This window comes from Seriola aureovittata, chromosome 1 (assembly GCF_021018895.1).
Source record: "Seriola aureovittata isolate HTS-2021-v1 ecotype China chromosome 1, ASM2101889v1, whole genome shotgun sequence".
In the NCBI taxonomy this organism is placed as follows: Eukaryota; Metazoa; Chordata; class Actinopteri; order Carangiformes; family Carangidae; genus Seriola; species Seriola aureovittata.
This window is the reverse complement of record NC_079364.1, coordinates 12901858-12928616: the sequence shown is the minus strand read 5'-3', so window position 1 is coordinate 12928616 and position 26759 is coordinate 12901858. Positions and strand designations below refer to the sequence as shown.

The window sequence follows — 26759 nt, the reverse complement described above, 5'->3', positions numbered from 1 at the left end:
ACACACACACACACACACACACACACACACACCTCCCTACAGTCAGTGTGCAGACAGTAGTTTAAATTGACTAACAAGGTGACAGACCAATAGAGTAAATATATTCACTTAAAAAGTGATATGTTATATTTTCATAGAACGGTCATGATGGTAGCTTGCTAATGTTGTGAGGACACGTTTTGAGCTGTTGCTATATTAACCTAAGCTTTAGCCTTTGTGACCATTGTGTGTGTACCTTTGCTTAGCTTATCTATAACAAATGACAGCCGTTGCAATTCACAAACAATAACGGATACATTTCAGGACATGAACATTCTGATGAGATGTTGTTACTATAAAGTTGACAGTGACCATAAAGTTGCTGAGACAAACAAGTACGGGCAGAGTTGTCAGGATTTTGGGATTTGACTTGGTACCAAAGTATCGATTTTTGTGACATCCCTAATCAGGGCTTTCAGTTATGCTCAGTTTAACCAACACAGAGATGTAATTCGCAATTGCAATGCATTTGTGAGTGACATAGAGAGAGGGTAATGGAGGGCTTTTGTTGGACACATGCTAGTTCTGCACTACAGAAGCTATGACCTACTTTTCACAGTCTCTAACACACACACACACGCACACACAGACACAGACACAGACACAGAGCCTCTGACAAAGGGACAGGAAAGCAGAGGTTAGGCATGCACTAAGCCCTGTTCTTAATACATGCATTCCAATGGATAGCGCTCAATGCTGTAGCGCTTTCAGCTTGCCTGTCGGTACAAGCAACTCCTGCACACAGTTCTCCTGCATGACTGACAAAGGGTAGAGCCTGATGCTTGTAATATGTATACAAGCACACTCATGTACAGACAGTCTTTCTTTAAATTGTCTGGTTAAAAAAAAAAACAAAAAAAAAAACTACACTGGTTGTTTGGTTAAACACGAGATACTTGAGCTGCCTGATGTTCCACACAAGTTTCAGAAACTTCAAATGTGTGAGACTAAATTCACGTCACATGGTTGACACCAGCACAATTTCAGAAAAACTCAATAAGATGCGGATGATAAAAAAATAGAGTTGCAAATGTGTTTCTAGCCTGTGCTCTCAACTTGCTTTGTTCACAAGAATCGCATACAGCCCGCATACACACACACCATAGGATACCACATAGCATGTATAAACATACCTGCTTTACTAAATGTTTCAATGATAGCGTCCTTAAAAAGGACCAAGTATCAGCCTGATGATTATGTTTTCAAAAAGATGTTATTCGTCAACATACCGATTCCATGGCTGTGGGAGAATGTCAGTGGGCTAAAATCCAACTAGAAACACCTGCCGCTGCAGAGTCCACAGAATCCTGAAAAACAAGATGAAAACAAAACCAAGCATTAATTACAAGGACAGCACAAGCAGTTTCACATTCTTTACGACGGATGGGTATTGAGGTGGATGCAGAGGGTCATGTTTCTCCTCACAGGATCAGTTCTCCCACGGTTCTCTGGCAAGTTGAGAAAGGCTCAGGGACAGGGCACTGAGGCACCGACATGCAGTGAGGTATTTGGTTCGCAAAGTTGGCATTTTCTTTCCCTCGGAACTTGTCCAAAATAACCTACATTTTGTCGTGTCCTGAACTGTATGAACTGAGTCTACACCATCCCTGCTCAAGCAAAGTGAATTAGGTACAGACAGATTATCAGTTTGCCAATATTTATGGGCTGATATTTTTAGGGTTACCTGCTAATAACCCCCTTTAGGAATGTAGACAATTCAGCCTTTTTTGTGACAGATTTTGAATGCACATGACAAATACGTTAATAAACTGCCTGTATTTTGTGATGTGCGTGTAAAGTAATGGAAACACGTTAATTCAGTGAAGCCAATAAAACATTTAGCATTGAAAAACTGCACAAAGCTACAGGTATGACATTATACATGTCATGGTGTAAACATTATGCTCACTGCTAGTTCTCAGTTCATTTGGAAAAATCCATAAAACATCATCAATGAACCCCTTGCATCAAGATTCTTATTCAGTTGGTTTCGTACTGAATCCTGCATGCAAACATCTGATTTCACTGTCACTTGGAATAAATGGCTCAGAATTTTATGGTGAAAAACACAGCTTAATAGACATGCTTTTCTTGGATTGTTCACTGCACCAGTCAACACAGTAGTTAGCCTACCCTTACCCTACTTTTAAGCCTATTTAATTAAGGTAAAGGGGAGCATCATCCCATATCTGGAAACTTTGCTGTTTGAGACAACAATTTGCAACCTTTGTGGGAACTAAGTGTCTGAACCAGAAAATAAAGATCAAACAATTAATGACATTTCTGGGATGTGATAGTGTGGCCTAAAATGCAGTTAACAGATCCAGTAAGCAATTCAAAAGTTTGGGTTGCTTATAGTTTAAAAGGACTTTAGTTTTATTATAGAGAACAAGAGTCTAGGGATGTACTGTCATCATTTGTCATATTTAATTAACACTAGTGAGATGCTGATTTTTTATTGTAATATTTAGGTGTCATTATGTTTAACGGACTGTAATGTACAGAGGACACCCAAGTCTGTGAAGTGATTGATACCCTTTCTACACCAAAATTTGCTTGTATAGGCAGGTTTTATCGACGCACATGCTGGGCTGGTGACAGGTCTGTTTACAGTGTGTGTGCTCTAAAAGATGTCAAAGCATGGAAAAGGGGTGAAAATTTGAATGTTCACCCGGGTGTTGTGTTTTACATCACTGCCGATCAGAGCTAGAGCCGACAAATACCTGCAACTACTGCAGAGTCATTTGTCCCCGAGTGGATGCCGATTGTATCCTTTCCCATTGCCAACAAAAGACTGAAGTTAGTGGGTCTTGCTGGGTTTTTTTGACCCCTGTGAAAGGGGCTTCAGTAATGTTAGTTACACAGCAATTTTTAGCCAAGTTAGTTAACATTATAAATACAACTGAGACTGTAGTGGCAAACCCGCGTACCCAAGTATAATCAGCTTTGTTGCCCTTTGAACATTTCCATATCTAGTCCACAGTAAGTAGCCAAATGGAGTACAAAACAACCCAGCATAACCAGCCAAACCCCAGCATCCAAGCCCTCCTAATGTTCCTAACCTGCCTGCATGGTGGCCCTTCCCCCAGTCCCCTCCCAACTATGAGGACAAGGATTTATCAGGATTTAAGAGGCGGGACATGGGAGGGTATTTAACAGAGGTCCATTGTCAGGCTACACTGGTAACATTCCAGTGATTATTGGACCCACCCCCCACCCCAATGTGAACCCACATTTGTTCCATCAATCTGGTTTTAGGGCATCACAAGAGGATTAAAGACCAATAGTCAGTAGCAACTAGTTGTCGAATTTAATACCATTTACAAGACTACGATTTACTAGACAAGTCTGTCTACTTACAAGTTCCTGGGAACTGCATTTTACCCCACGATCTACATTTTTACATGTGCTTATTTATTATTTGTAAGTGTTTATTTATATCTCTGCTACAGGATAATATCGAGGAGGACCTGCGTGGAGGGTTTTACAGGATACAGCACAAAGGCTGATAGTACAGGCAGGGTGGCAGTTGGGTACATGGGACAGGATTAAGGCCAGACCTCCCTGGGATGGCCTAAGTGATAAGGAGGAGGATGATGGTTAGATGTGTATTTGTGTTTGTTCTGAAGTGGAACCTGTGGGGATTTCCCAGCGGGAATCACAGGATTGACAGATTGTAATAATCTAGCCAGGAAGGAGAACACTACCCTCCCAACAGAGTTTTGGATACGGCATACATTCCCCTTGATGATCTCTGACAAAAACTGACAAGAGACACAGCTTTAACTGAGAATTGTAATGTATATAAAGCATGCCTACACCAATGAACATGACATTGAAAGAAAATCTAAAAACTTTTGGTACACCAAGATTAGTTTAAATGATAGGGGGCAGTAAATTGTAATTTTATGCTGCCATTTTTATGGTATACAAATTCCTAACATAAAGACACATTAGCAAACAAAACATAGACCTGGAATTAAAAAAGGTTGGTATTACTCTCCAATGAAAATTTCTACACTGTTATGTCAGGAAAGTGGAGGTATTTTGAGTACGAAAATTGATCACCTACTGTCTATTTATGTGACAATTTCACAGGGGTACCATGCCTAGATATGATATTTTGTTATAACAGAAAATGAAGAATGGCTGTGTTTATCTTTTGTAAGTTTTCTTCCTACAGAAGATCCAGACAGACACTTCATATAACTTTACAAAACCTTATAAGGCATGATACAACACCCTTCATGGTAACTAAAATACAACAAAAAGCACCAGTTCTTCACAAGGTTAAACTTAGCCTGGTTAAAACTTTAATGTTTACCAAGTTGCAGATGTCAGAATTGGGAGGACTACGTCCAACCATTTCTATAACTTTTCAAAACCATGACTGACCAACTGTGGTGAGAAAGAGACCAGGGTTTGAACTTCTCCCTTAAGTTCACTTTTTGACACTCTTGAAAAGAGCAATCTCTGTATCATGTGTACAGCTAAGAAAACATGGGTTGTTATCCTCATATTTAAAATGATATTGCATCCACTCCTCCTTTTGACTGATGATTCTGCTGGGATTGACTAAGGCAGCACAATAACCATACAAGTGTAGGGGTAATATAAAATGGAGTAAAAACCTCAAACTTATCTAAGCAGCTCAAAGACAGGCATCCAGACCTGTACACAGAATTCAGGGTGAGTTTCAGGTAACTTTATCTTAATAACTTGTCGTCTTAATGCTTAGGCCCTATTGTTTCTGAATTGTGGCAGCTGGCATCTGTTGTGTTCACAAAAGTTAAAGTTATCTTGTTTAGGCTAACATAGTGACAGCTAATGACATGAGCTGGGTGCTCGCAAGATTAGTAGGCTACCGTCATTACGGTTCAGTCTGTCACAATATAACGCTGACTTTTTAAAATTAAGATTTTCACACTATTGGACTGTCAACCTGTCTATTCAAATTACTGCAGGCACAAGGACTATATGGAGGTGTGTGCATGTGTATGTGTACATACACATACAGTATCAAATTTTGTATCAAGAATAAATGGAATTTCAATGGTATTGGTACTGACTAACAAATTTCTTGTACCATGACGTCCCCAAGTTAACCAATATGCTGACAGGGCTACAGTGGTTGCACACTGGGTAGCACTGACAGGCTCCTTAGTAATAGTTGCTTCCTAGCTAATTAGCTATGACTAAGCTACACCAGGAGAGAATGAGAGGATGCCACATGTGTGTAGCAAAGTCACAAAAACTGCTGAAAGCCCAAATTTACACAAAACATCAATTACATCCTCAATCAGTGACTAAAAGGACAAAAATTACAATGCAGCAGTGTGTAAAAGAAGTAATCTCTATGTGTTGTAAAAGTTAAGCACAAAACTAATGCAATGGAGCTGATGAAGGCAACAGAGGTGAAAGACCAAACCCCCGTTAAAGTTGCCTTCCATTCAACTTAGCCTCAAGTAAAAAGCCTGCCTCCTCACTGTGGAACATTCAGCATTATCATGTGTAATTAGAGCAAATTTCTATGACAACCATGACAAAACGTCTGCATATTTAATTTTTCTACATGTTCACTGTACACGTCCCTGTTATCTAACATCAAAATGTAAGCAGTGTATTTTCTAGTGCTCCACTATGCTAATCACAACATCAGAGGTGTTGCCATATGCCATATATTGGTGAGGAACAGAACGGTTTATGAGCCACGGAGTGGTAAGCTAGCACATGTGTGTACAAGGCAGTTGCTCTACAAGCTCTTCAAAACACTGCTGTAAGTGAGAGAGCTAGTGAGACCAACCCTGGTTTTAACAGTGACCTTCAACAAGAATCAGAGGCTGTCTTTGATGCTGACAGCCTATGACTGCAGATAAGGATAAATCTCTTCACTGGAGCTCAGGGAATGGCATTGCACTAGAGTGACTGAAACATTTGGTTGCAGCAAAACAGGGTCTATTGCTAGATGCTAGATTGCTAGATTTAATCTCTGCAATAACTGTATCAACATTGCAAATGTCATACTGTTTTAACCTACCATGACTAGACCCCCCTTTGTGCCCCAATGTCCATCATTGATGGTTATGATGGTTTGAGGTGAGATTACACCCACGATTATTGGGAAATTATTAAAGTTAACGTTAAATATTGGGGAAATATGTAATTGGTGTAATAAAACCTGCAGACAGCTAACAAGACCTCCTGGTGGGCAAAAACAATTGAAAAGAGAGACTGCTGGTTCCATGTGCATGACCACTTTTGACACTTGACGTTTGTGTGTGTGCAAAAGAGGCACAACTCCCCTGGGTACTGTGGAATTAAGGAGGAGACTGGGGCTCTAATACTGGCTTCAGGAAACAGACATCTTTTGTCTTGCTTCTCTGTCAATTGGCATCTGATTACAGGAAAAGCTTCCATTTCCACAATCTGGAACCTTGGGGAAATGGAAGCAATATTACTGCCGCTTCTATATGTGAAACCATGACCATATAACACAAAACACACCAGTGTGCCCCCACCCCCAGGGCTACAGAGCACCTCGCCAGTCAGTCCTGTGTCTGGCTGTCCTATCAGAGAACAGATCAGAGCTAGCTGAAAGGCGACCTGGAACAACAGCACTGACCTCTGTCTGATTTCATAAAGTGTGTCACTGGCCTCGTACACGTCATGCAGGCACATTCATTCACGCTTACACTGCTGTCTTTGCAGCACAGTAAATCATCTTGAACAAAATTCACTGGCTAGCTGAATTTTGCAGAGTTCATATGCAGGACACTGTAAGAAATGTTGGCACAGAATCTCAACAAGACAAAACTAACATGTAGTGCTGTTAGGTATGATTAATTAAACAATGTTGGCCCACAGCAGCCTGGTGATGCACTTCAGAAATATTACATTAGCCCAATGTTTTGTCAGTGGCTGTCCTATCAATGACAATGTGATAAAAAAACAAGCAAGGGTGCATCAAAGCAAGTCTAAGGTTGGGTTCAGTCTGACTTTAGCCCTGTGTGAAAAAAACACAGCCTCCTTATTGATTTCAATGAGGCCACTCTGTTGAGTCAGGGAAGGTGCCAATGCAGAGGACTCCAGCAGAAATATTGCAGGACCATCCGGCATAAAAATTAAACGTGGCTCAAATGTTGCTGGACTGCTATGGGATGACATTCAGCAAGGTGCTGCATTGGTAAGTCAAATAGCTGCAAGCTCACACCCCTGGCAGATTACTTTGTATTGTGAACTCTGTATTGCTACTACAACTTTACTTTGCAATTGTTGCAACAAAAGATATAAATGGTTTCTGCTGCTAATGTTCCAAAGCAGTAAACCCCTTCTTCATAATATTATAAACATCTTTGCAGTGCTTTGGTGACTGATAAGCATTGGATCTGCTACTCAAACTGGACTTCCTGGATCATATTTTATGGTCTCACCAGTACCTGAAACAACACCCTCCCTTCAAGACTGTTTTCATTATATTGACACGCTGCTTTGTATTTTACTTCATAAAAGGTTAAATGCATCATAAGCCTTCAGTATCCACATTTTTTCCATCTCAAAGCTAAAAATAGAAATACAAAAATGTATGTGTCCATCACTAAGGGTATATGGCAAATTTAATCAGTCAATTTACACTGAAATAACCATCCATATGAATACAATATGTAAAAGTAATACGTTTTTGATTCATTAAAATATTTCAAATGAACTTTGATTATTAACATTTAAGCCATATATATGAGCCTGAGTACTCAACTAGACTAAAATAGAAAAAGAAAGCAGTCCGCGAGGGAGAGAGACAGGTGAAAAACGAGTGTTTGTAACTAAATATATAGTATGTCATGTGTAAAATCTTCTGATCAATTTCAATTGTGACAAATATCCAACTGTAAAATACCTTTATACTCTGAAATGATGAATTTAAAAAAATGGAGGACCCACTGCCTCAGTAATGTCAATGATGAAGCCCTATATTCAGTCTGAGCACTAAACCAAATAAACAATAGGATGCAACAGCAGCTTCATATAACAGCCTGGGTTTGGCCTGCAGGATGTCAAAGCATCAGGTATCTGAGCTTATTGTAATATCTTCACTAATTAGATTCAGTCAGTCATCTGCTCCTCTATGCGCAAACACTGTAGGGGAAACCTGACACTGGAGGGTGTGGGGAGACAGCTGGGGGGAGGGGAAGTTGGGCCAGGGGGAGGAGAGAGAAAAAGAGATGCACACCACACCTCTCCTCCTCAAAAACATCTACATTATTGATAAGGCCTTGCTTCTGCAGGGAGGGACCACAGCACACTGATCCTCCATATCTCCAGCATGAGCAACCAACACAAACAGCACCAAGGCACCTCTCTCCGCATCAGTTCAAGACCAAACACACTCGTGTGAGATAAAGCATCAGCATACAAGATGGCAATGAGAGGTAGTAATAACAAGCAAATGAAGGGAGAAGGATGAGAAGGGGTGAAAGATGGAGTAGGGAGTTACAAGAAAAACGGTCTCGATAACAAAGATAGACAGGTGAGTCTGTCAGATGGCTGGGATGGGTGGATACCAGCTGAACAACAAGCCAGCTAAATAAAAGCCTGATATTAAATTAAGGCAGAGAAGTGAGAGGAGGAGGAGGAGAAGGGAGGGGATAAGGGCTGCAATGAGACGGCAGCAGCAGTACTCGTGACACAGTTAGCGACAGCGCTTGTTTGTTCAGCACAGCCATGCCGCGGCAAGCTCAGCTCACACGCTCACTCACTCAGCTCCCCTTGCTACGAATCTTCTGCTGTTGTCAAGGTAACAAGCTCTCTAGACTGGGAAAAAAACCTTCACATTCAAAAGATGTTTTTTTCAAATGCTGGCCTAAACCTGAAACTTGCATGTGTTCTCAATATACAGCCTCTGCAGATGAAGGTATCTTCAGCTTGGCTGTGCAACAAAGGCAAACACTTTTCCATTTTCCATGGAATTTAAACATTTCCAGTCCATACTGTAACACTGTGTCACTGTTTTCTCTGATGTAGTGGGAATGAAAATGAACAACAACAATAACAACATAGTACTTGTTGGAGCATTTATAATAATGTTGTTCAGAGCTGCTTCATTAAAATTAATCAATGGAATTAATCCTAGGCCTCATCAACAAGACAAACGCCAAAGCAATAAGTCCAATAAGTACAATCCTTTCTGACAAGGTTTAACATCCATGGAATTGCACCCAGTTACTCATCACAGGGATTCACACAAACAAACAAAAGGTATAAACTGAAAAGCATGGAAGTTGGTGTGTTCTTAAAGTAATAGTTTGGGTTATTTGATATGAAATTGTTTGCTGCACACCTGCAGTAGATTTGGATTGACATGTTCCCAGGTTGGAGAAGGAACACGTGCATCAGTACAGAAGCTGCATGATGTACTGCTGTGGACAAGGTTGGCAAAAAATATGTTTTAGACACCTAAAAATGTCCACCAAAAAAAGTGTACTAATTGTTTTGAATACTTTCACCACTTTATTTACTTATTTATTTTACAGATTATAAACCAATATTTTCCACTCTTAAAATGACCATCATTAGAGTTCAACAACAATGATTCTCCACCATCATAATCTAGTCTTCCACATTCCATATCTAAACTAAGGTGCTCATATGTATATTAGCATGCAGCTTTAGCACACAGTGCACATAATATTATGGTAAGTCAAGTCAAATTTTATTTAAATAGCCAAATATCTAGAATCACAAATTTGTCTCAAGGGGCTTAACAATCTGTACAGCATTACGACACCATCTGTCCAGGACCCTCAGATCGGACAAGGTGTAACACAAATCTTCAAATACAAATGCAAAAATAATTGAAGGAACAATATATCACCACCCCAAATTTAATTTCATGGATGGCAGAATCATGACTGCTTTAATGGCTTCTATCCTACAGATTCAAACATAACATAGCTTCTTTTCTGCTCTCTGAAACATTATTATGCATGATTATACACATTGTACATAAACCAGTCAAACTTGGAGGAGTGTTATAGCAGCATGAGTGCTGCTGCATAAACAAAGCATGAGAATGCAGAGGGGGCCAAGTAAGGAGCGTTTTTTTGGATGTATTATGCAATTAATGTTGATGACTGAACAAATTCTGATGTTAAGACAAATCAGGTCTGTATTTGCCAAGCCACATCAGCAGACAATCTTTAAGCTATCAGTTCCACCAATTACAACAACCAGGTTTTTTTCAGAACTCACGAATAAAAATAGCCCATATCATTTATTGGGTAAAAATTGCAAAATAAACAATGACACTGCCAATGACAAGTCACCAGAGCCCAAGACAGTGATTTCAAACTGCTTATTCTGCTAAAGGTCCAAAAGCTACTCATCAATTTACAATCATATGAAAATGAGGAACAATCAAATCCTCACTTTAATTGCTACAAATGTATTTTTCTTAACAAGTTAATTTGAACATATACTTTAAAAATGTTCATATATACACTTTCTGTCACCAGACTTTTCAAACAACACAGCAATCATTTCTTTCTATATACCAAACAGTTTCTATAAGCTAGTGGTGTTAATGTCACATATGCCCATTTCAGACACTGAACTTGCCACTCTGCTGGTGTCAAATACATGTGTACCGTCCAAAACTCCCTCAAGTGTGAGATGCACGTCAAAACAGCCTCGCCTATTATTTTCTGTATAAGCCTACACATCAGTGTCAACAAGGCATGGGTTGGCACGGATGGACTTGCTGCAACAAATATGCCACTGATTAATGCTACAGAAAAGAAGCTTTTTTTTTCCAACTTTTCAGAGTTGCTCTCTCAATAGGCACATCCTAGCTACTCTATGCTGATTTTTCTTCTCTTGTCAGGTGATATGGAAAACAATAAAACAATATAGCAGGATAGAAGAGCAGATGTCTGAAAGATGGATCTTAATACCCATGAGTTGTCAAAGATCAGTCTTCTTGTAGCAAAGAAACACTACTTGGAAATATAGTACAATGAAAATTAGCGAAGATACCATGTGTTGGTATCTAGTTTCACTAAGTTAATTTACAGTTACCAATATTTTTTGCTCATCTTCCTATAATGCCATGTAATAGAAATACAACAAACAGCGCACAGTCTCACTGATGGCAGTACCTGCTCTGTTTTGTTTACTGGTCAAGTTGATTGCATATACTTCAGTCCCTAATCATATCATTGCATATTGAGATGAGGACTAGGATGTGGCATTTTGGCCTCTGATCCTTAGATGCCAAATGTTGTAAAAACATCCAAAACAATGCATTGTATGTTAAATTATATCTGAGTATTAAAGTTTCATTCAGTCATCTTGCAATTGAATCTTCAGTGTTTTTAGCCGGCCTATTCACTGACACTGCTTTGATTTTCCATCAAGAAAGCTTGCTCTGCCATTCAGCCTCACACACAACGTGAGCGTTTCCACAGTTCTGCCATTTGTCATTTTCTGTTGCCATGGTTGCAGTGAAAGACAGAGCTCTATGAATATTGGAAATGGAGGAGTAGCAGCACATGGTACATTATCGACATAAACACCCGCACATGCTCTAGCACCACAGAACAAGTCGACTGTGTTGGTTTTGAGAGCCTGCGGCCATCCGTTCACCCACACAATTCTCTGCCAGTTAAAAAGTAGGCATTTAATAAATATCTCCAGCTGACACACATTGTCTCCACACATATACTAAATCATATATCCAGTTACAAAGCCAACATTCCAATTCCACATTGGGACGTACAACTATATCAAATGCAAATTCGGTGTTCTTGACTAGTGATCAGTGTGATATAGGGTGATGTGGATGGTTCATATTTTTCCCCAGTGTAGCTGACAAATATCTTGGTAACAGAAACTGCTTGCCAAAACAAACCCAGCTTGTTGCATGTGAGCATCATGCATGATGCCACTGTCACCTTAACCAGCCATTTCAGACCTTCTTTGTACTTTCTTGACTGTCATAACCCTCTTCTCCCTTCTGACAGGCTTAAGCCAGACACAAAAACTCCTGCGTTCCACTCTGAGATTCCTCATTTCAACCTCATTTGAAACCTGTCTAAATACCAGAGGGTGTGCATGAATTAAGGAAGTGTGAAACTACTGCAAAGGACACAGAGTGGGCAAATCACTACAGCAGTCTGTGTTTATGCATATATATGTTATGACAATACAACCCTCTTAAGAGTTGTCACTGATAATAAACATGCTATATAACAACACAATCTGAGGCTATCAGAGTTTACTTGAGCTACCATTCTGAATCCTGATTGCCAATGGAAGCTGTAAACCATGAGCATGCACACACCCACACAGTATGAGTGTTGTGTATGTTTTTTTTCCTCTCACTCCTCGGAGGGTAAAAACAAGGGCCTGCTGCAACGGGGTTTTTGATCCCTTGGATGAAAGCTAGTGACATGTCTTCTCACAACACTCTTGTGTGGAGGTATGACTGCAGCCATGTGCATGCTAGCAAAAAATATTAATACAAATACCATTAATAAATTTAATACAAATACCAACTAAAGATTTTTTTGTCTAAAGCAAACAGCATATTACAAGATGCCGTTGGTTTGTGAGTGCACATCTGATCATAAATCGTGTTATGTTTCGGTTCAGCAAAGTATCAATTTCTATCCTGATACATAACAATTTGCTTCCTTGTTGAATCTATGGAAATAATATAATTGAAAATAGTGAAAGACATGACACAGTAAAAAAAAAAAAAAAGAAAAAAAAAAAAAAAGAAGAGCAATCTCATTCTCAGCATTACAAACAACAGGAAAAAACAAGCAGTCTGACATCGAAAGTGCACCAGAAAAAAATCTGTTGTGTGAATTGGTCTTTATATTTAAGTGATCAGCCACAGTCTTGTTACCTTATAAACAGAATAATTTATCACTCACTTCCATGAAGTCAGGTGTAGCAATTCTGATTTAAAAAGGAAAGAGCACCAGTATCATATCAGCACAATAAGTTTAGGCATCAGAATCTACTGGCAATGAAAAACTGATTACTATAAATATGCATATATGCATTTGGGACTAAAGAGTGGACATGCATTAAACACAAAATGCAGCAGACTAAATGCAGAAAAACACCAAGGCTGTCGGTGTGTGCACATAATTTACTATGATTTTCGTCAAAGAAGGAAACAAGGCAAACAGTTAGGTCCAACGCCCTTAGCTTCCTGCAAGCAGTGCTTCCTGAGGAACCAGGGCTACTGCATAGCGGTGGAGATGGGGGAGGAGACTGTCAGAGAGTGAGGGGAGAAAGGAGAAGAGCATGTTAGGATGCAGTATGCGAGCATACTGCTGGGTTCTGAGATGTGAAGATGAGAAGGAAAAGGTGGCGTTGACTAAATGGAAGTAGAAGAGGAGTGAGTACAGAGGTGTTGGGGTGTGGAAAGAGAGAGGACAGGGCGGAGAGTAGAGCCAAGTGTGTAAGAGAGCAGCATAACAGTGCACCACAGGGCTGAGTTCAGCAGACAATATAATCTATCCAAGAATCACAGAGGGTGATATGATGACATTTATTAGATATGTTGAGTACAATTAACACTGTGTGTGTGTGTGTGTGTGTGTGTGTGTGTGTGTGTGTGTGTGTGTGTGTGTGTAGAAAAGCTATATGGAGAGTGTGTGTATCACCATAACCACACCTACATAAATCAACATAGACGTGCAGGAAAAGTATGCAGGGCTGGCAAAGCTAAGGAAAGTGCAAGACAAAATTGACCCAAAATCCAAAGTCCCATTGCTCTATCAACCAACCACTCCAAATTTAGCCTCTTATAACTAAATAATTCAATAGGAAAAACATTCATAATAGAAGAGTTGTAGCTTTAAATAGAATTCAATTCTGATCCCTTTTGCAAAGAAGAGGTTCTTCCTAAAATGTTTAACAGTGGTGCCACATGGTCCACAACTTGGCTGATCACAACCTTGGGAAACTTAATGAGGTATCAACCAAATCACAGCTTCTAATAAATATGGTGTGAAATTAAATGCTTATGGCAAAATAAGTGCACATTTCAAGTTTACAGTGTTGTGTGTTTTTCCATTATTTAAACCACTTAATGGGTGGGCTCTAAAATCTAAAACTTGAGAGCTGGCTACAAAAAAAGGAGCCAATTTTAATGCAGCAAGCAATCCAATTCATTATACTGTTTTTATGACACTAGGCATTTGCAACCTGTCTTTCAGATGTGATTTTCTGTCAACAAAGAACATGAAAGTAATACCTTTTAGCAGCCGACTCTAATGTCAGTTTTCTCTCAGCAGGTCCACACCAATATGGAAGACCTCTCAAAAATACCTGTATTATCACAAAACTATAGTGATGTTAAGACTCTACAATGTAATTTTATACTGCATTGAAATAAAAATAAAAGACATGGTACCCCAAAGATAGGAGGAATGTATTTAAAACAAAAAAAAAAAAATACAACTGTTAGGCTTTAGGAAAAGGACCAGTGGTAACAAGGTATACACAAATTGTAGTACATGTACTAAAACATGCAGAAACATTGGTGTGATCCTTTCACTTCTCACCTTTTTCTTAGAAAACTGTACATTCAAACAGGCTATGCAGTGATTGTGGGTGAGAAATGGCTTTGCATAAGTAATGAGGAGGAATAAAAGGCTGTCCTACATCCACGCCAGAGATTACACTGCTGGCTGCTGTTTCTATAAAAAGATTCACTGCAGGGAGTATGAGTGGCACAAGCACACACGCAACCACGCACACACGCGCCCTCACAAACACACAGATGGGCACAAAAACAAGGCAGTGTATTTATAGGGAAGAAGGTTCTAGCATCAAAAGAACTTTAAAGATCAGTGTCTGGTTAACTCACCCAATCACAGATCTGTGACTGATCCAAGCCTTGGCAGACAAACACAGTGAAAAGCTGGAAAGATTATTGGTAGCTCCAGGCCAACTTAAAATGTCTTCTGTATTTCCTGTTCTCCTATTTTCCACCTCTCATTTAGACTGCTTATTTTCTGGGCAAACAAATAACTCAGTTTACAATGTGGCTTCACAATGTGTGACACAGGGACACAATGTGGACGTACACGTCTCAATACAAGGGCCAAACACATACTGGCCTGTAGCTTTAAGAAGTGCTCTGTGCTGCCACATATTCAGGAGGGAAAGTCCCTGTGCAGGCTGACTGAAGATGATGTGATTTTCCACTCCCTGCTGACTGCTCTGGTTAAACACACTAGCTAATTCCTATCCCTTCCCCCAGAAAAGACACTATTATTATACTATTTTTTGATTAATCTAATAATTGTACATGACAGAGATAACAGAAAACTGTCAAAAAAACACAAATGCTCATCAAAATTCACAGTTGTCCGTTGTGTCTGTGTGACAGTCCCAAACCCAAAGATATTCAAGTTACAATGAAATAAAACAAATTAAGCAACAAATATTTACATCTGGTGAGCTCTAAACTGTTTTCATTTTAGCATTTTTGCTTGAAAAATGATTTTGAACAATTAATCTATTATCTATTTTATTGTAGGCCAACAAATGGAACAGTGTGATGAGCAAATTTGCACAATTTTGTTATCACATTGTTATTGGTAATGAATAATATAAATACTGCTTGTAAAATACAGTATCACTGCCTTTAGCTATAATACACACTGCCTATACTTGGTTGTTTTTAAGATTTTCTGGGAATTCTTAGCCAGCCAGTATTTCAAACCTAAATGTCTAAGGATTTAAGTGCATCTCTGACAAGTACACAAGTTAAACTCAGTTGTACTATCAATTGATCTGTTTGACAAATGGGATTATCTCATCACAAATCTCACACTTCATTGTAAAGCAAGAGGAGTATCAAACGGTTTTAGAGCGCAGTAGTTTGACAAGCTACAACAATGTATGAAATAAGAAGAGTGGGTGAGCTAAAATTGGTAACACCTCATGTCTTGCCACATTGCTTCTTCAGATTATTTACTAGCTTGCAAGTTCACAACATGAGCTTTAGTATTTTTATTTTTCATTCAAATGTACATGTCCAATTGCTGATATCCATGCATGGCAGCATGGAGAGTGCAGCACATGCAATAAACTTTGGCAACATGAACAAATGAGCACTTCAAGATTGTTCAGCTGTCTGCTGCAGCTACCACCTCTGTAACCACACCAGGAGTTTAAAGTGCAGTTACAAATGAGGAGAAGTTGGGTTAAGAACAAAAAACTGACAAAAAGGTATCTATGTCTGGCAATGGTCGACATCAATAATGACCAAGTATAAAGATATAACTTTAATATCTTAGTGATTGCCTTCCATCCACAAAATAAGTCTCTCCACAGAGAATAAATTTGAACGAAAACTGTATTGTGGATAGGGAAAATGTAGCTCTCTGTGCTACATAATCTTCAGCTTTTTAAAGACAAGATTAAGTAAAGTGCACTGTAAACTCAAGGATGTAATTTCTGCCAATGGTGCCTGCAGATGATATTGACCTGAAAGGGTTAATATTGCATGCATTTTGAGATTCACTTTTCAGTGATGAAAAGTGAAACATATTTCATCACTGAAAAGTGAAACATGAAAAAACGTGGGTACTTTCTATTAGGGACTGTCCCTCCCATATAGTAGCATAAATATTAAGAAGCCACCTTTGGCAATGCTAGCTCATCACTCATTCTCTAAGTCAATACACAGAAGATGATCGCGCAGAATAGATGTTCTAATGACCATTCTTTGACCTGACATAGCTGTCCATTTGTAATAGGATCATCTGGGATGCATGTTAATGCCAGGTGTGATCAAGACCTTTGGGTGAGAACCTAAACCAAGTGTGCGTCCGCTCAACGTCAAAACAAAACAAAACTTCTGCTGAATGTGAGGTGTCCTCCAACAAAGCAAACTCTAATCAAGGCCTAGCCATTAGCTTGGTACTTAAAGCTTTTATAAAAGATCTTCACTGCCACTAGATGTTGATTCAGAGGTTAATCTGTGTACACAAAATCTATCAAAAAACAATCAAGCACAAACCATTAGCCCACGCTAGCATTGCCGTGATATGCTCCATAGCTACATTTGCCAAACACATTGATATCATGAGTAACAGTAAGTTAGCTGACGTTATCATGCCTTCTGTAGCCACTTAGTATTATACCAGTATTGGCTCCATGGTTGGTCTAGGAATGAAATTCAGCCTTGGACATATCCATTGGGACTGGTCACACAAATGACATTGACGGAGCTGGTTAAGACACTGACCGAGCCAGTAGAATCTTTAAAAACGTATTGGATGTTTTGACATAGGCCTTTTTAGACAATTTCTTCAGTGGAGGAAATTCTGGAAGGTCCCTTTCACCTGAACGCTACACACACTTGTGTGTCACAGAACCTTTCAGTTACCAGGCATTCAGAGTGAAAAAAGCACTGCATTCAGAATGAATGATGATAGCGCCAATAGTTTACATAAGTTTAGAAAGTAAGTAAAAATACTGCACAGGTGTGTATAATGCTATGAGACAATATTTTACATCTCTGTAAAATTCTCACAGTACCAATCATTTATCCTCCATCTCAGTAATTTATTTTACTATTGATTCTATGTGAACATGAACATATTTGATTAGCCAACACAGTATTTTTGCTTGATGATGCATTGTGTTGTGGCAAAAGTTCAAATTCAAGTTTTCTGTCTGTTTTTTGCTGCAGCCCTCTAGCTGAGGTGCCAACACACTTGTCTATCTGAAATGAATGAGAAGGCTAAGGTTTGTGATGCAGTGTTACAGCTGGTCTGATTGAGGCTTCAACCCATTCCCCAAAATGACTCTCAATCACTGTCACATGCACACCTCTGAAGACATCCAAGTTATCCTGGAAAGCTGGATGAACTCTGAAAAATGACACACTGGCCTCATTTGTCTGAACTACAGTTTGTGTCTTAAGCCCCTAATGAGAACAGGCTTCCTCTACCATCCAATAGCACAGTATGACCTCCATTACAGCAAGCCAGGAACAAGAACTTTAAACTCCACAGCCCATACAAGCTTCATAAAAAAGCCTTGATGAAGAACTTGCACAAGTAAATCATCTGTCTGAAGGCAATTACCCCCAAAATGTGAAGAAGGCAAAGTACAAAAAGCATCACCAACAACAGGTATAACATTATAGTGCTGTTAAAACAGACAGTGGGATGAATCACAACCTCTTTATAGCCACCGGCCTGGCTGTAAAGACAGAAAAGAGCTGAGTGGTGAAAATGCATGCACTGGTCAAAAGGGTGCTTAGATCCTTTGTGTTAAGTATACTGCCCCTCAGCATGCTGGGGTAAAAAACAAAGTATGGCTGCACATATTGGTGAGCAGGGGTGTGGGCTCAGACTGATGGACCTCCTCTCTTTGGTATTTAGGTATGCCCTTGCTTTTCATTCACATCCCACTCGCACAAGCGCAGAGGCCCATCTCCCAACAGTCTTCCCCTCCCCCCTTCCTGTTGTTGCATTTCAATGTAAATGGGTGGATGAATGGCTGCAGCTGGCCCATCAAAAGGCCAGCCCTGCTGAAGGGCCTTGGTGATTGAGATTCAGCCAGGCCACACCACCTCTACCCTCCCCCACCCAACACTTTGTCCTAACACCCTTACCCCCTGTCTCAGCTTATAGCTTATGTCCTACATGAAGAGGACGGCTGGGCATAAGACGGCTTAAAGAAAATTGATATAGCTGTTTGCCTCTGAGTACAACAATTGTCAGCATCAAGCAATTTCTCAAAGTGGCAATAACATATTTTATTTATCTCAGGGGGACAAAGGTTGGTTACGGACAAGAAAACAAAATTCTGTTCCATCTCTACAGTGATGGACAACAGAAAAGACAAAAATGCTTTCATATATAATACATCTACCATCAGTCTAACATCATTCTTCTGTCAAGATGTCATGCTAGAGATTTGATTGCTCACGAAAAACTTTTGTTTGATTTCTGTAACAACAATACTGTGTGAACAACAGTGTTGAGGGCTTTCCCTACCACAGAAAGGCTTAGGTGTTTTTGCAAAGCACCTTAACGTCCTAGGACCTGGCGTCCACATATGTGGACCTCACATTTTTGGGTTCTCTAGACCACAATACTAACTTTTTCTCAACAAGGGCCTGGTGACCACATATGAGGATATTATACTGCCACTCAGTAATCGAAATTTAAAACTAATGTCCTCATATGTGGACATCATTTTTCTCAGGTCCCAATCAGCCTATATAGCACAGAATAGAGCTCGGGTCTTAGGAGGTTAAGCTGAATGAACACTAAAAAGGCATTTAGGCAACATATCAGGGAATGTACAAGACAGTTGTGAGAGTTCTATGCAATGACAAAAAAAACAATTAACTGAGAGGTGGTTTGATCTCAAATGGAAAGGTAAGCTGGCTACAGATATGACCTGCCAAATCAGCAATCAGTGTTCATACATTCCTTTGTTAACATAACTTATACTACTCTAGAGTTAATGTTAGGTAACAGGATCATTTGGCTAGCAACTGAAATAAACACAAACCCCAACCAGAAACTCTTCGGACCTATCCAGTCTTGCTGCTCAAATTAATATTGATGATACAGCTTAACTGTCATGTCATATATTTCACTATGCTCTCATTCAAGCATAATGAGTCTCTATGCCGCTACCTTCTCTAATTTTGACATTGTTATAGGACATGGCAGGTCTCACTGCTCCTCGTGATTGGTCAGCTGTCAAAAAAACACTTGAAATAGGGTGTTTTTTCCTGAGAAGCTGAGCTTCTTTTAACCAAGAATAATCAAGTTAATATCATAATTATGGTAATCTATATATATTATCATTAAATCTAAAAGCTCTAAGAAAAGTAAGTGTTGCTGTTTGTGTTCTTTCACAAATGATGGTAAATGTAATGGCTAGACATCGTGAAAAAAACATAATAACTTTAAGTTTCTTTCAAATGATTTCAAACCCTACAAGCACCACACCTCCCCCCAGGGCAGAGACAGCACCTAAGCCCTCTGAAAACCTAGGAAAAATCCTGGTGTTGAACATTAAAACTATTGCGTAATGCTAGGACAAACAAGGCTTCTGATTTCCAGTAAAATTACTTCAGTGCTGTATACCACAATTGGTACATCCCACTAGCTCTGCAGCAACTGACTGCCCAACCTACATTAAGTATCTGCAGCTCTTTGCCAAACCAGTTCACCGTGTAAAACTGATCTAACAACAATGGCTTTAGACCAGCTTCTAACCTCAATAACATCCAACTAAACTAATCTATGATTCTGCCAGCAAGAATTGAAATGGTTACTTCACAATAAAATCCTTTTCTAATTCTATTGACTGAAGGCACTAACTGTTCCGTAAGCAGTGAGCTAGATCTTATTCTCTCGCTTTCACTTTTGGACTCATCACTGCGATGTGTGTACTATATTTTGTTTTTTAACACAGCTTGTTAGGAGGTTTAGAAAACACAGGAGTGGGCCACTTTAGCTTTACATAGGCATGGAAATGCCTTTAAAAAGGCCTTTAGACTCAGGAGGAGAAACAGAGAAGGTAAAAGAGTCCGACCAAGCAAGCCTGTCTTCTCTTTATCGCTGTGTGTCAACTACAGGCTGAACAGAACAGAACAGCCAAGCCCAGAGGGACACATCACACAGAGTGTCTCTGCCATCAGCTCCCAGACCTGGCCGACTAACCTCCGGACATTTCTGATGCCACGTATGGATAATAAATCATTCCATGCAACCTCCTGTACAGCAGCACATTCAATCAAAAAAACTAACTGTCTCCAGATTTGTTCCACCTGTAATTTGCCTAATAGCGTTAGCTATTCAGGTTCTCAATGCACAAATGCAATGTAGCTTTTTATAACCAAGATTTTAACCTATTACCATTCTTCCTTAAGATAAACCCATGAGTTTTTTTTTCAGGAAATTTCAACAGTAAAACAAAAAAAGTATATCATAGCATTTCTTTAACAAATATGTTAACTAATAAAACTACTGAGAATATGTGTTGGTATAAGAGAACTAACTATATCAGGAATTAATATATTTACTTCTTGAGTTCACAGTGTGGGAGAAATGTGACACAAACCTATAATGCTTAGCCTCCTTGGGGCAACTCATAATGTAAAAATGGTGTAACAAAATGGTACACTATAGGCCTACTCAGATATCTCAGTCAGGCTGCTAACTGAGGTCAAGCTCTACGAATCCAAACTCAATAACAAACCTGTTTTTGCATACATTTTACATTGATCTATTACAACTTCTGTTTTGTAGTCAACCCTTTTATAATTTTCAAATATGCATGTTTATTCACATTACTGAAAGAAATCTTAATTTCATAATAGGATTTTGAATACTTTAAATCAATATAGGACACTAGCCAAGTTGCTGGTCAGCCCATGTCATAATGCAATTATCAAAGAATGGCAAGACATATCAACCCACCCCCCCAGGGTGTGAGACAAGTTTTGAAATTTTCTGCATACCTGAAATTATGATCAAGCATATCGGTAACTTTCCCTTAAAAATAGAAGCACAAAATATTCCTTCTTCAAGCTCCGATCAGAAAGATCAAAAGCCAACTCTGTAAAAAGCACATTTCTGGAGAAGCAGCAGCATGCCAGAATAGAGAACCTCTCCCTTTGATGTATAAGAGACTCGGGGAAGAGAAAATATTATCAAGTGTGGTGCAGCGGAAGGCTAGCACATAAGCACAACCTAACCCGAGTTAAGACTCCGTCAACCGTCAGGACCTCCTAAACCCCAAAATGAGGCTCTACAGTCCCTGAGGGAAACAGAAGGATTGGGGCCCGCCATTTTGTTCCATTTCGCTTCGAGGATAGAGGAGGGGGCAAAGGACTAGGCTGAATTTCAAAGGGCTTCAGATGCCATTTGAGTATCCGCTGAGATTGTCCTGGTAGAACAGCAGCTATAAAAGATTTACACAATTCGAACAGGGAGGAAGAGAGTTGAGTGAGGGAGAAACAGAAACATAGAGAGAGAAAGAAAGGCAGAGACAGACAGAGAGAGGCAAGAAACAGGAGTAGCCATGCTTGTTTACCTAAAAGGACCACACTCACAGCACAAGAGGGGGAGGGGAGAGCTTGCATAGACAGAGGACAGGCAGAGTGAGTGCTGGAGCTGCAGCTAAAGGCTTCCTTTCCTTCTTACAACCAGCACAACTAGCTGTTATATTGTACCATTTGAACCTCAAGAAGAGGGTTTCTATAATATTCAGGGAAGACACTACACAATGAACCGCGTACTGTGTCAGCCACCTACGCATCTTATGGTTATATAACACATCTTATAAGAGCAGGAAAAGTATCTCCTATTTTTTTCCTTTAACAACCACTGATATATAAACAAAACTACTAAGTTTTGTATTAGTGTAATGTTTTCATCCTTTTTGCTCACAATAAGAAACTCTTATAAGGCCAATGGTGTTTTGGCCACTATTTAAAATATTAGTAAGTAATGAAACAAAAACAAATTTGCTTTTTATTTACTCATTACTAGCTATGTACAAACATACAGAGAATTCCAATCATGACATTGGATGGAGCATTGTTATAGGCAGAGGAAGATATGGGGGTTCTACTGGACCAGCTATATATTATTAAATATAACATATCTTTAGTAATATTATTTTGGGTAATAATTTCCAAAAGTAACAATGTGTATATACAATTTAGCACTGTCAAAACTGACGTTCAATTATTCCTTCTAAACCAAAACGGAATGGATGTTTGGGCATTATATCCATTAAGAGGGCAAACCAATACAACAAGAGACATAACTACTTGCATAGGTGCTCAGTTCAGTGTATATTTTCAAGATGTGCCCTCATGTTGCTACTATTGGAACAGTAAGCTAGGCTAACTTTAGCTTGCATAGCTTTCAAACAATTTTAAAGTTCCACAAATATGGCATCTACTGGTCAAAATCGTAAGTATTCCCAAATGGGGCTTTTTTGATTGCTCTGAGCGCAACCAACTGTGTCTTCAGCCGAGATAGGTTGTGACGTCTCTGCCATCATTACCACATGGTTGTTGTTGAATTATTCGCTCGTTTCAGCTTGACCTACATTTCATTTTCAATCAATGAAAGTGACGTTGTGTGACTCCTGCCCGTCATACAGTGTATTCAGTGCAGCAGCTGGAGGCCCACACGAGAACTGGTGGGGCAAACAGCAGCAGTATTGTTGCTTTTTTTTCACAATCAAATATTAATTTTCACAATTGAATGTATGGTTTCTTTTTTTAAATATTCAATATATAATCAAAATCAGAATGTTTGTGAATACAATCACAGACTGAGATGGAAAATTTTTCCGAATGATATGCTGATAAATTAATCATTATCTGGTATGCTGACCTGAAATACCTGCAACTTGAATCAAATAAAAAAAAATGACAGGAGTAGGGCTGGCATTTTTTTCATCATTAATTAACCTATCAATTACCTTTTCAACTGACTAATTAGCCACTGAGTTAATAAACTGTCAAAAGGAATCATGAATGACATCTCTCTGTATTAAATCTCAAACTAATGTCTTCAAATTGCCCATTTTGTTTGACTAACGTATATATATATATATATATATATATATATATATATATATATATAAATATATATAAATATATATAAATAAAGCAAGAATATCTTCACATTTGAAAATCAGTCTGAAACCAGAAGAGGTTTGGCATGTTTACTTGAGAAAATTATTTAAATGATTGAAACATCTGTAGTTAACACAACTGCTTGTGTCTATAAAATTTAAACAATGACATAAACTAATGAGTGTCATGAGTAAAAAAAATCCTCTTAGAGACCATTTGACCTCTTAGTTGTCATGTTTACTTTTAAAATGAAAAACTGCTGGTGTTAAAGTGTATTCATACATAGGCATCTCCCAGTAAACCAAAAAAAAGATGTGGTGGGTAAAAAAAAGAAAAAGGGGGGTGGGGGAACAGTAAATTTTAAACAACTGCCAGACTGGCTACCAGCAATCAGCTTCTAGTTGCCAAGGATAACAGATTGGCTGCATATTGTCATCACCTTTAAACGGATTATAATAGTGCTGCTGTGTAAATTATAAACCAATTTCCACTAATAAGTGTTACTAACAGTACATTTAAAGTTAGCCAGGTACACATACAATGGATTCCGTCAAGAACATGGGGCTTAGTTTCACTAAAAAGCCAAAATAAAACTTACAATGAAAGATATAATACATTTGCAGGATAACTGGTCAATTGCAACAGGCATAAAAATAACACACAAGCCCCTCTTCAGTTTGGTCGTTATTTATTTATGAGAATAGAGTAAACTGTGTTACAGAAAACTTAATGTGCAGGGTCATATTTTTTCTACTGCATTTTTTCTACTGTGTAACTACTGCACTCTCCTCTCCTTTATCATTCTTGATATGGTTTTCGTGTTTTGAAGACATTTCTACTTTTGTTTGGGTTCAACGGTCCCAAAATCAATACTCATAGGCATAGCATGCTATTCAATGATTCTGACAGGACTTGGTATTTTATAATCATCTGCATCATACTATGTAACCCACACATAGCAATCAGAAGAATCTTGTTCTCTTGCTTCCACTCTTGTTGTGTTTTGGCCATGATCAGTTGCGTTTGTCTTTAACTCAGCCCTTTAGTCAGATGACACCCAAGGTAAGCACCTAAGAATCAGATAAGCAACAACAACAACAACGGCAGCAGCAGCAACAGTAGAGGAGCAGAAACATAGAAATGCTGCCTGCCTTTCTATAACACAAAACGCATAACCGCGAGCTACAATCAAAGCTCGTGACCTTTTTGACCCCAGCAGAACTCCATTTCCTGTTGTAGACAGAGGATATGCCTTAATTCTCTGGTACCACTTATAGGAACAGGGGCAAAATCTAGCCTTCACTAATGGGAACCGGGTGGGACATGCAGTTCAGGAGTGTCAAGTAACATGGCAACAATCCTCACTTACGATATACGACAAGATATATTTTGACTTTAAATTCTTTAAAAAACCTAAAAAAGAAAAAGACTGTGATAGAATAAATGTTCAGCATTTAAATTTTTTCTATCTTGTTGTTAAATTTTTCTATTTATATCTAAGGTATCTGACCTGCAGTACTTGCTTGTTTCATCTTTGTTTATATTTCTTTTTTCTTATTATGTGTATTGATATGCACCAAAACACCACAGCAAATTCCTTGTATGTTGAAAACCTAATAGGCAATAAACCAGATTCTGATTCTGAATTACCATGAACAACAGCACGACATTTTCATTATTCCTGATTTTGAGGTCCTCAATACTTTCTAGGATTAGCTAATCATGAGTCAACTACAATAATCAAAATAATCAATTTTAACACTTGAAAATACTTCCATAATCCAACAAATAAATAAAAGGTTAACAAACGCGCACTTCATTGCAGACCTGTGATAAACGTGTGTACAGAGTATAATAAACAAAAGAACGAGAAAATTCTACTGTCAAACTGACTGTCAGGCCCAGCAACATAATGACATCACTTCATATATTAAATAGAAACTTAAATGCAAATGAGATTTTCAATCAGTATGTGGGTTAACATGCTTTCACTATGTAAACACATCAGTGATATATGGTAGTGTACACGAGATAGAATCTGTTGAGAATTCTGCGAAAAAGCTTTGTTTATATTCGTATCCCACACATCATAATCTTCATGTATAACAGAATGGAGCATTTGATACCCTTTGAATTGAGGCTTTAACTTTAGCACTGAGAAATGGGACCTACGCAAGCTCAAGGGAGATAGAGATATGCATCACTGCCTCTGCAGTGTAGTCAACATGAACGCCCCAACAAACTAAAACACTCTCAGTATCTTGGTGGAAAACACCACCAGCGGCACTGCAGTGTTTTCCTCAGCATTGGTACTGCACCAAAGTGGAGAGGTTCTCTTCCACGTTGTTTCCTTCCACAGCTTATCTCAAACCCAACAATGTTGTGCCTCTCCTTATATGCTATTTACTACAGAAAACATTGGCACTCCACTGAACCAACGTAGGTAATTGTGACAGTTATCCATCCATACAGCCCACTGTTACTCTACTAAGTATTTACAGACACTTGCTGATAAATCCTGATAGCCTGTGGACATTTCAAAGCAATGTTCTTTACACAGTACTACGAAGCACATATATTTCCTTCCAAGAGTTTTACTTCCAACAATTTAATTCATTGCTTTCCTTGCAGACAGGCTTGTAGCACATCCATTTTGCTTTAGGGCTGGAACAGACTACCAAATGGACAAGACATAGTGCTTCATGACAGGAATTTATGACGCTGTGAACACTTAACTGGGTACGCAGGTAGACTGGCACTGCGTTAGGGCAACTGTAACCTAACGAATGCTATAGTGACAATCAAAACAAGGTAAATATTTGGATGTTATTAGTGCAATCCACTGAGAAATGTAATGATATTTTTTGCCTGGGATATTGTAAATGTATCTTAGTGCTAATCCTGAGAGTATGCCAAAAAAAAGCCTCACATTAATCTAAGACTTACTACAGTGGACAGTGTAAGTTAATTCATTTTCGCTTCCAAGACAAACCTTAGAATACACATGCACAAGGCTGATCTGTTACCTTGCAAGTACGTATAGGCCTACGTGCATGCTTAATAT

The 26759-nt window shown here is 38.9% G+C and overlaps 1 protein-coding gene across 2 annotated transcripts in view; it reads right to left on the bottom strand.

The window, feature by feature from the left end:
• ankrd11 (ankyrin repeat domain 11) overlaps positions 1 to 26759 on the bottom strand; it is a 98699-nt gene that overhangs the window by 71047 nt on the left and 893 nt on the right. For both annotated transcript variants that reach the window (XM_056374519.1, XM_056374524.1), the window contains exon 2: positions 1269 to 1346. The gene's annotated coding sequence lies outside the window, so the exon portion shown is untranslated. The remainder of the gene's footprint in view (positions 1 to 1268; positions 1347 to 26759) is intronic.